General features: G+C 26.5%; 1 protein-coding gene across 6 annotated transcripts in view; it reads left to right on the top strand.

Annotated features, from left to right (window-relative positions):
• mub (poly(rC)-binding protein mub) overlaps positions 1-17702 on the top strand; it is a 373736-nt gene that overhangs the window by 73923 nt on the left and 282111 nt on the right. For 4 of the 6 annotated variants that reach the window (XM_086910393.1, XM_086910406.1, XM_086910364.1 and 1 more), the window contains exon 1: positions 7900-8195. The gene's annotated coding sequence lies outside the window, so the exon portion shown is untranslated. Of the gene's footprint in view, positions 1-6696; positions 6894-7899; positions 8196-17702 lie in introns of those variants that run through there. The other 2 variants (XM_086910401.1, XM_086910357.1) reach the window with 1 other exon arrangement.

Below are 17702 nucleotides of genomic sequence, written 5' to 3' on the forward strand. Positions count from 1 at the left end.
GTTACTCAGATATCGACACGATCTTTACACAATCATCATAAAGACCTTTGTTATTCAGTAACGGCGTAATTTGTAGGATTTGAGATTGAAACGTATGTGGTTGAGGTCTGGTGAGTGGATTTCATGAGGGGACCTTGTGGGATCTAGTTTGTTCTACTTTAGCTCGAACTTTAGAATTGGGATTTCTTTTTAAGATTGGAACGTTGATGTCGAGGTATTTTATTTTCCTGAATTATTTTCCTTCGATTATAGAAAAAAATTTAAAAATCGTTGGTTCGAAGGTTATCTAATCGATATTCAAAATTATTTTAAATTCAAAAGATTATTTTAGAACATTTTAACATTCATTTGATTGAAGATCGTGCTTTGACATCAAAAAAATTTGTGTCTTAAGATCATGATCAATCATCATTAATTATTCCAAAAATCGTTTAAACTATTTTTTAATATTCCCTTTTTAGAGATAAATTAATATAAATTAATAAATTGATAAAAACAAATTATATTCCCTTCTTTATCAGGTGTAAAATAGAGAAGATACGAGTAAAATTTTATTTCTTTCGTCGTAAAATAATTTTTCGTTGAAAAATAATTGTTCGATTTTAAAATAGCCAATCTTAAAAATTTCGTGTCTATCGATCTCGTTTAAGCAATTTTTAAAATCGATACAATTTCCATTTCAAAATGTCTACAAATCGATCGCAATAATTTGAACGCATCGAGCGCCGGATAATTCTTTGATACTTATCGATTTCATCATACGGTGACTGCGCAGAGAACGTAATGCTATATTACTTATTTCTTCGGGGGATAAAGGTGAGCCACGAATGATGAGGACGGAGATCGGAGGTAAAAATAGCGTTAAAGGATATCGGTGAAATCAGATTATGAAAAGGAACGATTCAACAGGGGATGCATAGATTACCGTAAGAAGATATTGTTTCCACGAACGAGCCTTCCAATTTAATGGATTTTGTTATGCCACGATCTGCTTATGGCCTTTCGAGACGAGTTTCTTTGAGAGAACGAGCAGAAATGAAATTTTGATCTTCTGATTAATTATTCATTTAAAATCGAAATCAAATTTCAATAATTTGATACCGTGAAATTGTAACAGGATTTTTGAATACGTTTAATAAATAAAAATTAGAGATGATCGAAGTAAGAAACTTCGTGGAAATTACATCTTTGGAAACTGATACCGTCTCGTGTGATTTTAACCTGGAAAATTTGTGAAAGTAAATTTAATTTTTTTGCATAAACGTGATTACAGCTTTTAATGGACGAGAGATAAATTACAAAGTTCAAAGGTTATGAGAGTTGACACACATTTCCGAATTGAGAATTTTAGAATTAATTCACAAGGTTGCATCGTTTAATATTTTCGCGATATGGAATGATGGCGTAGATAAAATTTGTATCTTTTTTTTTTTTTTTTGATAATGTAAATTGTTGATTGAATATTTTTTAAAGAAAATTGACGTTAAATACAAATTTTTAGAAACAATATTTTAATTTCAATATCTCTTACTTCGCTATTTATTGTTTGGTTATTTTTTTATGGATCTATAAACTTTTTAAGATAATTCAAACATTTTTTAAATATAACACGAAAAATTTTAAGCATAATTAAAAATAAAATTCAGTATTTGATCAAATTCATACAAACTGTATAATGCAACTATTTATTAATTAAATGAAACTACATTAATAATTTAAATATGAAATTGAGGTTATTATTATTACATTTTTGTAGAAAAAATTCCACTAAAAGTGAAATAGAACATTTTTGAACGATATACATTAATTTAAAAAATTAAAAAGAAATAAATACATCCAACGACAGATTATTAATTATTAATAATGTGCAGTCTACAAATGATATTAAATTGATAATCTTAAACAAAAATCTTTTATAAAAAGCATAAATCTCATTAATTCCTTCTAATCTCGACAGAGTTAATAATAGTTCATGCTATTCCATACACGAAAATAAGTTTGTTACTGTGACAATGAACATGTTAATAAGTCATTCGTGTCACTATAGAAATATTTTAACACAGGATTTTTTTTAATAATAAATGTGGTATTAATAATAATACATAATATACAAAACAATGTTATAGAAAAATCACATGTATGTAATAATGCTTGGATTTTTTCAAGGTCATTTTTTAATCATCGATATCTTCATTAATGAAACTTTATATATTTTTTCCTTGGAAAATTTATGTACAGTAAAAGAAATTAAATCCAAAGACTTTGTAAATTAATAATTATTGAACAACCAAGTAAGAAAGATAAATTATTATATTTTTAAACTGTTTATTTATTTATATAATATTACAATAATTATAATAATTTTCTTTTTTTTTAAAATATAAAAAATTTTTTTCTGAAAATATTTCACAAAACAGTATAATAAAAAGTAGATATTAAAGAATACTATTTAATAGTAATATTCTAATGAGGATTTATTATAATTGCTATAAAAAATTACTTGAAAAAACATATTAAGTTTCAGTATTATAAAAAATTACAAACAGATGAATAACAATTTATAATACAAAATTCATATTTCACATTCATCTCGTAAATTGAGAAATTTTCATTTAACAATTCATTCAGGAAAGAAATAAATATAAAAAATTATTTAATAATCAACTTCTTGCTTCAATGTTAATACAACGAAGAAAAAAATCAAATTGAAAAAGAAGTTAAAGAATATTTTGAAAATATCCAATTGTTCAAAATTAAAAAATGCCTTCATCATTCAAATTGTTCAATTATTCAAATTTCCAAATTATCTAATTAAATACTCGTTAAACGGCCAATTTATCGTATCATCTTACCTCGAAAGAGTTAACAAGACACCAATCGAGTTAACATCCACGAAATGTGGACTCAGTTCAAACATTACAATTCTTCTTTCGTGGTCGAGAAAAGTTGGCAGCCGAAGTCACGAACAAGATCAGCGTGGAAGTTTTCGGTTACGAATCCGAGCATCGATATTCAGGCCCGTCGACCTAGGGAAAAGTTACGTGCCTTTTTCGACAACCAGCTCTCACCTGTTGCCAAGGAACCGAGTCTATCTTGTTTTCCTGACGACTTCACGTTTGTTTTTTTTTCCCCCCTTTTACCCTTCATTTACTGGCTCTCGAGGCTCACGTCTTCATTTACACCCTCCGCATTCGATGTAACGAAAAAGTTTGTTCGTAAGCTTTTTCACCATCATTATGTGAATTAATTATGAGACGAATAAATTCGTATAAAAGAATTTTCACGTTCACTGTTTTGTACGTAATGCAGTAAAATTTTATTTGGAACGAAATTTTTCATTTTTATCTAAACTAACTCGTCGAGGGTTAATTCAATTATTAAGAAAGTGCGAGAAAGATGAATATTTTGTGTAATGTAAATGTTGGATATTCGATGGTGTCTTTGTGAGGTGTTGTTCATATTGTTATTCAAATGAATAATTAATTATCTTTTATGATTTAAAAAAATGAGTTTGGATCAAGATATTGTTTTCGAACGAAAAATTGCAAGTGATAGAAACAATTATATCGATAACTGAACCATAAATGAATTGTGGAAGCTTTGAAAAGTCAATTTTAGACGACAAAAGAAATATAAAAGTTGATATAAAAATTTATGTTGGAATTTATTTATTAAATAATTAAAGCAATTAAAGTTTGGATTAAATGAGAGATAGTGCACGATGATGGGTACAATGAAGGCACTCTTATTCTATTTATTTTGCTATTTAAATAGTAGAAATAACAAATTCCATTGAATGTTGAAATAAAATATTTTCATCGCATATTGAAGTCAATAAAAATTATTGATTTTCAAATGAATACGATTTGAATATTGGAATTGCTTCAGTTCGTTGTTCTACGTAACTATGCGCATAATTGAACAAAGTAAAGTGAATAAATTTATTGTAATACGATTTATGGAAATGTAGAAAGCATATGTAGAAATAATAATAATTAATAATCTTGGGATAATATAGTGAAATTTAACGGAACAAAATTATTTTTTTCAATTCTAAAATATAAATTACATAAAATAATGTATCGTTTATAATAAATTTGTCATTTTAGAACATTGTTGAGGGCTGACTAAAATATCATATACTTTTTTTTATAAAATTAAATTTTGGATTAGAGAACAAATAATTTATTATAAATCACATATGTTAGTGAAATTGTTGTTCATAATAAAATGGAAAATGAAAATATTCTAAACTATAGAAATTAAATACGTTTAAAAAATTTTTATACTACACTTCCTATATGTAAAAATTAAATATAATATACGATATTCTAAAACATAATTTTTATGATTCTGTAAATTTCTAATCATAAAATGATTTGTAGAAGATCGAAAAAATTACACATTTTTTGATTATTTATACGTATAACAAAAATTCTTTCTTCTTTGTTTCAATATAGCTATTTATACAGAAATCTGATAAATAAAAACGATTATACTATGACACGTTTTAATGTCTCTTTTTAATTTCCACTAGATCTTAATTTATATATCTAAAAATAAAATATCACATGTACTTTATTCAATATCAGCAATTTATTTTTATAATTATGAAAATTATTGCAGCTTATTTATCTATTTAGAAAAAAAAACAATATACATTTATTTACATATCATAAAATCGAATTTCCAGTTGAAAAGAAAAATGATTTAAAATACTGATGCTTTACAAATGCTTGAGATACGATTTTAATCAATTCCATAATCACTTCCTTATTCTCCCCCAAAAATATTTTGACAAATCGACAACATTCAGTTTTTTATCATTTAATAAAAAAGTAAAATATTTTCCTTCGATCAACGATCGAAACGATCGAAAAACGGATCCGCAATAATATTAAAGTCACCGTTTTGTTTCAATCAAAGTAAATATCCAGCTCGACCGTTCTCGAAAAATAAAATATTGGAACAAACGTGAGATTTCATATGGCGCCACCGTTTCGAAAGTTTCTGAATTTTACGCTACCGGCCAACAAATATTCCCCCTTGGTTTCCCGCCGGAATAATCCGTCAAGGCTACTTTATGCTTGGCAAAAATGCAAAGTAAAGAATCTCCAGAGCACCAGAATGTTTCTCTCATAACTCTGAAAACTTCGTACCTACGGGCTGTTTGTGCATCTTGCATGCAATCACCGAGACATCTCGTGTGTCATTGAAAGAAAAGATTTATATTTTCACATTTTTTTGAAATCGTTTTATCTTAAAAATATGAATTTTGTTAGGCTATTTTCAATATTCGTTGATTGTTAATAGGGTAGTATTATTTCGTAGAGAAAAAGAAAAATAAGAAATTTTATTTTTATTTTATCCTAGACAAATGAGAGATTTATTGTAAAAATGTGTAAGCTCGTGTATGTCTGCTTGAATTTTGCAAGAAGATTTACAATTCTTATAAAGTTTCATTCCATGGAAATCTGAATTTCATTGAATTAAATATTTTATAGATCATTAATTAATATAAAGTGTGACAGAGATTTTGGAAAAGAAAAGAAGAAAATTTTATTTAACATGTTCAAAACAATTGTGAAAATTTATTCTGTATCTGTTTAAATTTTATAAAATTTTCGAAAAGGATTTACAATTATACGAAATTCTACGAAATTAAATTATTTTTAAATTAATTTTTTAAAAAAAGATAGCAATTTCAACAGGAAAAAGAAAATTTTGTTTAAATTATTCGAAGAAATATAAAATTTACTGATACGTATTACACATATCCTTGTTCATATTTTCTGACATTCAGAAAAAACGAAAATATTTGTAATTCTTATAAAATTTTACCGCATAGGGATTTAAATTTTTTATAAAATCTCACACAAAGAAAATCGGGAGATTTTTATGACACTTCACTCTAAAGATATCAAAAATTCCCACGAATCTCCCATTCACATAGAATATTTGTGAAATTCTGTTTAAAAAATTGCAATTTTTGTAAAGCGTATCGTATCAAAGAAATCTGGAACTTCAAAGAGAAAAATAATAATTCCATCATTCCTCTGTGGAACTTAAAATATTATTTCAAAAATTCGCACAGAAATATTATCTTAAAGAGATTTGAAATTTCTCCCTGTGATATACCTACATAACTCGAATTGAGGAAAATTTGAAATAAATTGAAATACATAAAAGTGAATATCTATAAAAATCAAATAAAAATTGAAAGTATAATATTAAGAAGAAGAAATATTATATAATTATTATAATATTGTTTGAATATATAATTACAAGTAGAAATTACAATAGAATTTCATTTTAAATAAATTTTCAATTTAATTTAATTGAAATGTAATAATCGTCAATGATAATTATTTTCTATTTTTTATTTCTTACTCCTTGCATAAAAAGATAGATCTAATCTTTTATATGTTATACACATTATGCAATAATATGACTTCAATATATAATAATGACGTTAAAGTTAAAAATTGTTTATTCGAAATATCTGATTTCTTATATATATTTATAACATTTATATCATTTTAAAATAATGTTTGTATACATCTTGTGTATTAATTAAAAAAATGATAATTATAAATATTTATCATATATATATATGTTATTGTACAAAGACAAAATTTCGACACCACGTTATCTTCATGTTGTATTCTTTTGCAGCGGAGTTTTATCTTGTTCCAGAGAGTCGAACTGTGTGCACATTGGAAGGAGGATCACGGTGTTCCTGCGAAGCGTGCGACCTCACCTGTTGCGACCTCCTCTGTTGATCTTAATCGAGATTCCGGTGGCCAAAGTTCACAGGCATCATAATCTTTCCTTCCTTCTCCAATCCTTTCGGTTGGAATTAGCACACGGATATATTGGCAATCTTTTTCCAGGTAAAAACATATCTATGTTACTTTTCCATTTATGCATTAGATCAGATGTTGCTTGTCTTATCTTCAATCGTGATTGAAAGCAAAATTTCGTGTGCATGGAAATGTATTTTTTTTCGAAATTTTTTGAATTCTTGGTATTTCAAAAAAGTACGATGTACAGAAATCTGTAAATATATCTTTTTTAATGAGAGAAAGAAAATCTTTTATAAGTAGATGATATTAAATAAATAATTGTATCAAAGAATTATACGAGTATACATGAAATAATAATAAAATAATAACAAAGAATAGTATAATTAATAAATTGTCGATGGATTATAGAAAATTAATTTATAATTTTTCAATAAACTTTAAAGAGACAATCAGTTGTGAGCATTAATTCGTAACGAATAAAATTATGCTTAAACCAACTGAATGTTATTTATTTCTTTCTTGTAACGATTCTAAATATCCTCCGACAAATGATTATAAAATATTATATCAAAAACTAATTAATACATGATATACAAATTTTATATGTTATTTATACCTCATATCATAATTTATATCTATATAAAAAAACAAAATATTATTACGATTTTTTTTCGTTCATATTTCTTCTATCAAATTTTTCAATTTTCAATCTCTATAACACATCGAGTGCACGATACATCTAATCGGTGCACCGCAACGGGGTCGTAGCTCGCCGCGATCGATCACCCATAAAATACGTACGTATTCGTATACAGGAATGGGAGATTGCACAAAAAGTCAGTAGTGAAATCGGTATCGAATCGTATCGTTTCAAAACGGTTCTCGTTTATTCCCCATTTAACACGAACAAGTTATATCCCGCAAGATATTTCGAATTCCGCGCTCGTTAAAGCTACCCTCTGGCCTCGCGATATTCGAGTTTCCCTCTCGTCCTTTATCCCGCTTCCGGGATTGGCTATATCGGTCAGCGCACATGATGAGGCCGGATGCGCGTAGCAGGATGCGCATGAAGCGCGCGTGTATACGCGCTCGTGAACAGTGTCGCGTCAGCCCCCGGCCCTGCTACACCACGTACCATCATCCAGGTCCAGAACCTATACCTGTTCTTTCTCTCTCTCTCTCTCTCTTCTCTTTTACCACCGACCGACCGACCGACCTAACCCAATCGACCCATCCACCGACACCACAACCTGGCGAACTTATTCGATTGCCACGTTGTCGAGTCAAAAGTCGATCAATCAGTGTTTCACCGTCGTTGTCGTCGTCGTGGTCGTCGTAGTGGTGGTCCTCAACGTTCGATTCATCGACACGCTGGATTAATCTTCACTGGCAAGTCTATATTTATTTATTTCCTTTCGCGTTTACACACGTTTTCTTTTGTCATTTTTCAACGGTTCAACGTTATCGATCGAACTCTTGCGGTAACGCGACGGTTAGATCTCGCATCAACTGCCATTGATTTCGAACCGTAGTCACGTGACTACGGTGCAACGAATCCTTAACGCAGCCACTGGTATTTCGTAGCGTCGTAGTCGAATCGGTGACAGTGCCGTGTGAAATTTACGCGTAAATTACATCGAGAATATTCGAAAGTGATATCGAAACTTGCTGCAATAGCGAAGTTAAGTTGTTTCCTTCGGTTGACTTGTTCACGTGTTATCGTCGACTTACGTCCTTTGACAACAAATACACGTGTATACCTACTACTGTACACAGAATGGAAATGGGAATGCCGTACGAAAATGACCGTACTTTTAAACACATTCGATCTTAATTTTAGAAAGCTAATTTCAATTTTATTTTAATTATTCGATTTTTATTTTAATAATTATTATTTATACTTGCAATTATTTCTTGTCATTATTATTATATTTTCTAATTTCATTATTTTGTTTTTTCGTATTATAATAGTAATCTTTCTTTAATTACTTATTCATTTTGTTTGAGAATCTATCGTATAATATTAATTTAAAGAAATATTAGCTTTTTTTTACTTATTATAAACCCCATATTTATGGTTTAGCATTACAGGTTTACATTTGTGACTTAGTATTAATTATTTTTAAATAGATTTCTGAATATTATTTAATAAATATGGAAATCAATACATATTAGATATTATAATTTATAAATTTAAATTATAATAATCTTTAGATAAAAGTTTTGAAATCTTGATTTTAATATTTCAATACAATCTGTTTTATCTATTATCAAAATTTAATATTGATAGAATATATAATTTTAATAATTTAATCAAATATTATAAATCATATAGATTTATTATTACTTCAAATATATATATTTAATAAAACATGATACATTATAAAAATTCATATATTTTGTTCATATATTTGAATGTTCACATTAAATCTTATCACTAGTATTTATTCCAAATCTATATCTATTATAATATTTTAACAAAATATGCCTCTTAACATTAGAAGCAATAATTAGTTCACATATTTTCTTCAAATAACGTTTCCTTTCAAACTCGATGCAAATTTTAATCAATCTCAAAATTAAATAATAATATTTTCATTCCAAATTTATATCTACTAATGAAATAATGCGATAAATCCAAATTTGATGCTCAATTTTGAAATCGATTCTTAAAAATCGCTCAAAAATTTCCATTCCAAACCATTATAAACACACGATTGAAAAAAATTAATCAAGAACGAACGAAAGATCGAGAAAGTTATTTCCAACGTTTAAAACCGTAAAAAGAAAGGGGAAAGAAGTTGATGGCCGTTAATTGTCACGAGAGAGGCGAAAGAGAACCGTGCACGATTTCCAGGGTGGAAACGGTGCGAAACGTTTAATCGAGTTGGCCCGCGTTGTTTTCCTCGTGGCGGGATTTTTCTTTTTCGACGACACTCGTAATTACAAAAGTTGCCGCGTTAACCTTTTTTCGCCTGTGCCCGCGCCGACATTTACGCAACTTTCTTCTTCCTTTCACTACGAAATGAAATATATCGTTGCCCCGCTCTTTAAAAACACCACGTAATTTACAACGGAGGAGACTGCGATGAAACTTTTTTCCACGTTTTTCCGACCGGCCATTGGATTTCCAATTAATCTTCCCCGTCTGAGATTAATTTTGATTTATAATTCGGATGATCGATGCGTGACAAATTAATATAGAATCTTGCTAATTGTAATATATTTATAATTAGTGGAGACTGGGCTCGGTATTCCATTATTTGATTAAATAATTAAAAATAGTTAAAAATGATATAGTGTAATAACAATTGAAGTATTTTAATGTCTTTTTAAATACTTTTTATGTTAATTAATTAGCTAATGAATCTTTATATGGATATTTAGGAGAGGTTGGTGCTGATAGGCCAATTTTTCAGTTTTTGATTTTTGATTAATTATTTGACTGAATCCTTTCCATATTAATAATCTTGTATTCTGATATTGTATTATTGTGTTATTCTTTTCTTTATAAAAAGTGTAATATAAATTTTGGTCGTGTGACAATATTAATGATATAAATTCTATTAGCTAAATTGTATTTAATACAATTTTCAAATATCAAAGATAAAAAGTAAATTATCTCTCTTATCTCTCAATATAAAATTCAAATTGAAATATCTATTGAATTAATAATTGTTAGGCATAGAAGAATTAATACTTTTTTTTTTTTAATATAGAATTTCACTTAAAGAAAGGAAGTTAATCTTCGTATAACAGTTACGTATTCGTTCACAAAATTAATAACATCCTCATAATCATTATTTTACTGTGAGTAATAACGCTGAGAAAATCAAGATAGCAAAATCAAGCGAGACCCCCTATATATACGCGTATATTTTGTACAATTGTACGTGTATTTAGTAAGTATTCCTCGAATGAGAAAGCTTGCTCTCCATAACTTGTTTTATTTTAAAATTGTTTACAATTTATAAACAAACATACGTATTTTTAATTGTACACAGAGAGCACAGTGAGATTCCGTGTTTGGAGAACAACTGTACCAGTCCATCTGGTTGGCACTGTAACGAGGTCATTCTTTGTTTTCTTGATTCTGAGCAACCTCATTAATCCTGAAAAACTCTTGACTCAAAGTTTCGTCCTTGATTGGAGTGAATCTCTAGAGGTATTCCGTTACTACTTATTACGTGTTTAAGAAGTACTTGGATGATTGTGGTTACTTGCTGATGTGGCATCAATATCACTTCACAAACCATTTTGTAAAATAGTCAATCAAAAGGGCTTTTTTTTTTTTACTTTTTATTTTAAAAGTGGATGCACTACATCTAGTGTTAAGACATTGTAAATTTTTAGGATTTCTGCTCTTTTCTTTGCTAGGCAGATATTCTATATTCATCTCGTTGAGAAGAAATCTAATAAAATTGCTGATTGACATGATTCTCGACATCAGAATATTATTGGAAAGTTATGATTATTCTTTGAAACTTCTGGAATCTTTAGAAGGTAGCAATAAATATGATTTCTTCCCATTTTCAGAAAAAATAATTCATTTTATATAGGAAGTTCTACATTTTCTAATAATATTTTATGGTAGGCAAAAATTAAGCAATAATCTTGTCAGCTTGGTTTCTCATTTATCCTTTCTTTTTTTAAGATGATTTCTTCATCTTCTAATCTGAATATGGAGCTTCACAGGTGGTTCATAAAAAAAGAAAAACTTTCTTTCTTCTTCTTCTTCTTTCTTGTATTTATCCTTTTCATTCTGACATAAACAACTTTCTGAAGTAAACCTGTATTTTTTGCAGTGGGTACAAGTTTTTTCGAAATTGCATCGACATTAGCATGTGCTTTTCTTCCTCGGTGTTGAATCTTGAATATACATAGTGTTATAGTTGTTCTTTCCATCGTGCTTATCGAATTCTTCTTCAACAATATCTTCAAGAATAATTTTTATACATAAAGATGTGAAAAGAAAATGTTTTATTGATTCGTTTCAAATAGTTATATGCATGATATTTCAAATATTATTATAGTAGTACAAAAAAATTAATCTACATTAAATTAATTATACTTTATGTAAAGTATATTCTATATATTATATAGAACAATTTATTTTTTAAAAAGATAAAATAATTCAAAGTTTCATTTTTCTTTTCTTAAATATAATTTTGTAATGATACAAAATAGTATAAATTTTAAATTAGAAAATAATAAGATCAAAACTTGCTTAATAGTGCTTTATTATTTTGTTGTGAAAAAATTTCTCAAGTAAAATTGTGTTTAAAATCTGACAAAATGAAACTTTAGAATATTTTTTGATTTCACCTTTTTAAGGAGATTTCCTTAATAAATAAATTGTTCTATATCTAATTCATTATATTCTAAATTCACATAAACTTTTATTAATCAAGGTTTTTACTTTAGATAAATTTCTTTGCAATATATGCTCAAATATTTTCATGAGTCACAATATTTTTAAATTAATATTTTTTTGATAATTAAATGTCTAGTTTTAAATGTCTAGTTTTATATAGGAAATGACTAGCTGTATTAATTAATATAGTTGTCAAAAAGTTGTGATAGTATTAAAAAAGAAATTGATTTCTTATAATTTAGAGAAAAAATGTTTTATATTAAGTAATTTTTTAAATTTAAAATTATGTTATGTTCTTTTTTGAGTAAAATAAATCAATCATAGTATTAGAATATCATTAATATTATTATTAATATGGAAAAGATATATTGTCATTGAATTTGAATTTTCTATAGGGATACCTTATGAAAGAGGTTGATTAAGTCTTAAAGTAGATTTCAGAAATAACGATGCACACTTTGTATAATATTAACCCTTGACATTAAGTGCTCTAGTTAACTCTGTTAAGCAAAGTAAGCATAAAAATATATCTTATATATTATACACGAGGAATATACTATAAAAAAAAAAGATTATAAAGAATTGAAGGTGACTTTGTGAATTTATTTAAAAAAATACTATAAAAAAAAAAGGAATCTAATCACTTTAGAGATTTAAAACTGTCTCATTTATAATAACTAAGATTAAATATTAATAATGTTATAAATAATGTAGTAAATAAGTTCATTAATAATTGAAATAATACAAGTATCAGTTAAATATTATTTTTTCTATTAAAATTATATTGAATCTTCTGTTGATTTTGTAATTAATTCAAAAATTAATACTACAAATATTGGATAAGAATATATGATTAAAAATTAAATATTAACAACAATTAGTTAGTTTAATAAATTTTACTCAACAAAAATTTATAAAAATTTATAAAATACTAATTTAACTTTTTCTAAAAATTATTAAATTCTGCAAAACATGTTAACAATTTCAAATTTTTAATATATTTATATCACTTTATATATATTTATAGTATAGTTGAATTTGATACTAGTATTTAATAATAATATTTTTTATTAATAGACGCAATTTTTATTAATGTAAAAATATATATATCAATTGTTAATTAATTTTAATTAATTTAATCAATCAAATAGTTTTTAATTAAACTTTTTACTATCAGCATTCGATAAATCTTTATCAATAATCAATCAAACGTTGAATTAATTAAAAAGATTAATAAAAATTAATAAATTAATAGAAAAAATTATCTAAAAGAATGTTTTAAAAAGTAATATGAAATTAATATTCGATATTACGTTATTTAATATTCGTAACATATAAGATATTAATATATTATCGTGGATGATTTTTAAAGAGTCGAGACATCGAAATAAATATAAAATTTAATATGCAAAAATTTTGATTGAGACTTATTTGTTTATATAAACAATTCAATTTTTTTAATTGTATTTATATCTCATTATTATGTTATTTATATTATTTATGTTTTTTTTTTTTTTTTTACGTTTGATCGAAGAATCGATTCTTTTGAACATATTAAAATTTTATGAATATACTTCTGGTGTATTACGTTTAATTGGTAAATATTTTTCTTTATTTCATGTGTTATGATCTTGCATGATATTTTACATTTATTTATATATTTCTAGAAATTTTATTCGAAATATGTCACACGTAGTACACGTAGCAAAATTTTAGTATCGAAATAATAATGTTTCTTGTAAAAAGATGTTGAAATTTTCTTCTTTTATTCTTGCAATCTTATTACAATCTTTTTAGACTGTCAATCTATAATTTTTTTCTATCTTCTTATTTTTACAATTTTTACAATTCATAGTTTTTATTCTCGCTTTTTGTGAATTTATTATATCACAATGTTTTTTTTATTTTTGCAGTTGCATTCTTTCAGTTTTCTATTCTTGCAATTTTATCGTAGGTTTATTATCGCGATATATTATTTTGACGAAATAAAAAAAAGCTATTTTCACAATGTCGCAATGGACAGAGAATATCAAATTTCATTTTACCTTTTCTCTTTCGAAGAAAGCACATTTCGAGAATTTACTATTAATACCACAATGTGCAAACAGAATTCATATTATGACGTTAACTGTATCTACTTTGAGATTTTCGTCGGAATCTGTTGCAATGTTTACACAACATATTTTGTTTCATCTTTGCTAACAATATCATTGGCTGCATGTAAAAATTTTGTAAAATTAATTAAAACTGTAGAAAAAAAATTTATAAATTAGTGTCAAAATATAATTTTTGAAAAATATTATTCTATAATTTGCCAATAATCATATTCTATGATTGATCAATTTAATCTTCCTCTTAATTGTTAAGTTTTTATCATTCAATTTTGAGTGAATTATTATGACGCATAGTGATGATAGGAGTGTGTATACTTAGTATGGAAGATATCTCGTTTACCTCTAAGTTTCCTCAAATTTTAGTTACATTAGAGTTTAATAACAAAGTTCCAACTTCTATAGTATAGCATACTATCACTTAACCAAAATTGTATTTTAATTATCTACTTTAATCTTATTATTAAATATACAATTAATCCATTAGAGCCATCTTATAGATAAAAATATTAAAAGATGAATCGCGATTAAGCTGATTTAATTTAAAGGTAAATTTAACAATATTAAATTAATCCATCCACAATAATTTAAGACAAAAATAATAATTGATCAATTATGATTAAAATATTTCGATTTAACAATTTAAAAGTATTAACATTATTATTCATATTTGTATATTAATTCATCTACAGTACTTCATTACAATAAATAATCAATGATGATTAAAATATCTCGATTTAACACTCAAACTAATTTCCTTAACTAATTTAATTTACTGAAGAATTCATTTGCACTAAATCGACCTTACTCTTAATGATTTCCGCCTTTAAAATTTTACGCTTTGATTCTTTATGATACAGCATACTACGTTTTAATAATATTTAAAGACAATGTTTTTTTTTTTAATTATCTTCAGCGAAATATTCTACTTTATTAAATATTTAATATTAAATCGAGATGCAAAATCATCTAAAAATACAAAAATAAATCTTATTTTAAATAATTATTGGAGTCTTTCGTATTATACTTGAAAACTCGTGTTAATTTCCATTCCAAAAAGGATAAATAATAAAAATGGAAATATTTTCATAAACAAATGCTTAAATCACGAAAAAATTTTATTTATCTGTTTACTCTAGAAAGCAATGCATCGAGAATAGTAAATACATATTTCAAAATAAATATTAAAAAATCGTATGTTTACCTCGATATAAATTGAAATTTTTTTACATCTTGTATACAATATGTAATATAGATTATATCGTGCTAAATTTTCAAAAATATATCAAAATATCGATGTTGGAAATACTATATGAATTAGTATTAAAATATATATCTGAAATATTATATTTCTTTCTGAGAAGAAAAATTTATTTATTTCAATAATAACAATTGAAGAATAATTGAAAAACAAATGATGATAATTTCAACTGAAGTTATATTCCTTATCAACTAAATGAATTTGAGATATTAAATATTTAAGAAAATAATGAATTGATTATTTGAGGAAATAACTTAGAAGTAAAATAAGATATGACATAACAAGTATAATAAAATAAGAATAAAATATGCAAAACTACATTAAAAAACTATTTATTTTCATTTAAAATCAAATAGCGCATAATTTATTTCGTGAGATGTTAAATAAATCACTTAACACATTCATTTACTTTCCACCAAATATTTTGCAATATTTCCAATAATAAATAATTTCAAAAAGTAATATAGAAGAAAAAAGTCTTCTCGAAAACGTCCAAACATCATGAATTAACAAACGAGCAACAACACTACGCCTATTCCTTTCCCAAACTTAACCCCACGCAAGAAACCCAAACACGTTTCTAACTATAACCTACATTATTTATAAAAGGAAAAAAAAAAAAAAGAAGAAGAAGAAGAAGAATTCCCTCCCTCTCAAAGAAAAAAAGACACTCGTTGACTCCAAAACTCCGTCGAGTGTTTCCAACAGTGGCTTAAAATACGAGAGAGGCTGGATTTACACAGTCCCAGGGAGAATTTACTGACCACTCTAATATTTCGTTCATGGAGGGTTCTCGCTAGGTTAAAGACGCGCGCTCGCTCCGTCTGTACACTTGTTTGTTCCGGCAAATATTATCGTTAGGGGAACTATTATTACATCCAGACAACAAGTGCGACAGAGCATCGTCGACTTTGGTGCGCGACCCCGCTAATAACTCGCGCTTGGCGAAAATAGACGGCGGTTCGAGGGAGGGGGGGATGAATGCGAATAGTACAGAATACGAAGAATTAACGTGATTCAGTGCTGATCCATGTTTAATTGATCGAGCAAATTTTAATTGTATGCTCATGCGTGTGATATTTATATATCGGTGTATATATTTGTTAATTATTAAAATTTATCACAAATTATCTTCGTACAAAAACAAAACCTTGTTTTGTCTCGAACTTTTTTATTATCGGTTAATAAGATAACAAGTCAGTTTCAAGAACATAAACAGAATTTTTATTGTATTAGGAAGGTATTTTTTGGATTTATTTATTTTGAACGATAATAGATGAAAATGAAACGATACAATTAGTAATATCATTGGCGAAAACAGTTTGATGGGTTTTTTTTTTTTTTTAATTAATTTGAAACACAAGGGCAATTAATTATCGGATTAAATTTTTCAAAGATAATACAAATTGACAAATTCATAGAATTAGGGAACTGTTGAATTACTTTCTTTAACTGTTAATTAATAAACAATATTTTTTGGTATATAAAAATAATTCTGAATGAAGAAGTAGAAAATTATTTGCACTTTGCAAAATTCACTCACTGAATTTTAATTTTTAATTTAACGATATTTTGTTGCAAAATGTAATATTATAAATGAATCAGAATATTCTAATATTCTAAGCTTTTAACAATTAAATTGAGTGGAAAAAGTGTAAAAACAAATGAAATTCAAATTATAAAAAACAAAATAATTTCGTGAAATGATACGTGACACGAAAATTGACCAAATAAACGCGACGATATTATGCAAATTTGGCATTTTTACGTATCATATCGAAACATGGAACGAGGTTATCGTCCTAAATTGCACGCAGGGCAAACATCATTACAAAATGGTAGAAGTTGAAAGTTCACTGACTTTCCCTTTTATCGTCGAACTTTTATCGACACAACTTTAAAACGAGAACAATTAAGCAACAAAACTAGTTTTTCATTCGATAGTGGGATCGTATTCGCCGAGTCGAAACTTTCCAATTCCTTCGTCGTTAAAATCTTTTCCGCTTTTTTTCTCTCTTCAAACTGTCTTTACTCTTGATTGCAATAATGGAATTTTATCATTTGTTAACTTCTTGTTGTCGTTAACGCGTTTTTTCCTTTATTCTTTTATAGTTTACGATAAATGGACCGTGATTTTAACGAGATAAAAA

The sequence above is a fragment of the Apis florea genome, unplaced genomic scaffold (genome assembly GCF_048593485.1).
Source record: "Apis florea isolate Af1SG1 unplaced genomic scaffold, ASM4859348v1 contig_1789_pilon, whole genome shotgun sequence".
Lineage (NCBI taxonomy): Eukaryota > Metazoa > Arthropoda > Insecta > Hymenoptera > Apidae > Apis > Apis florea.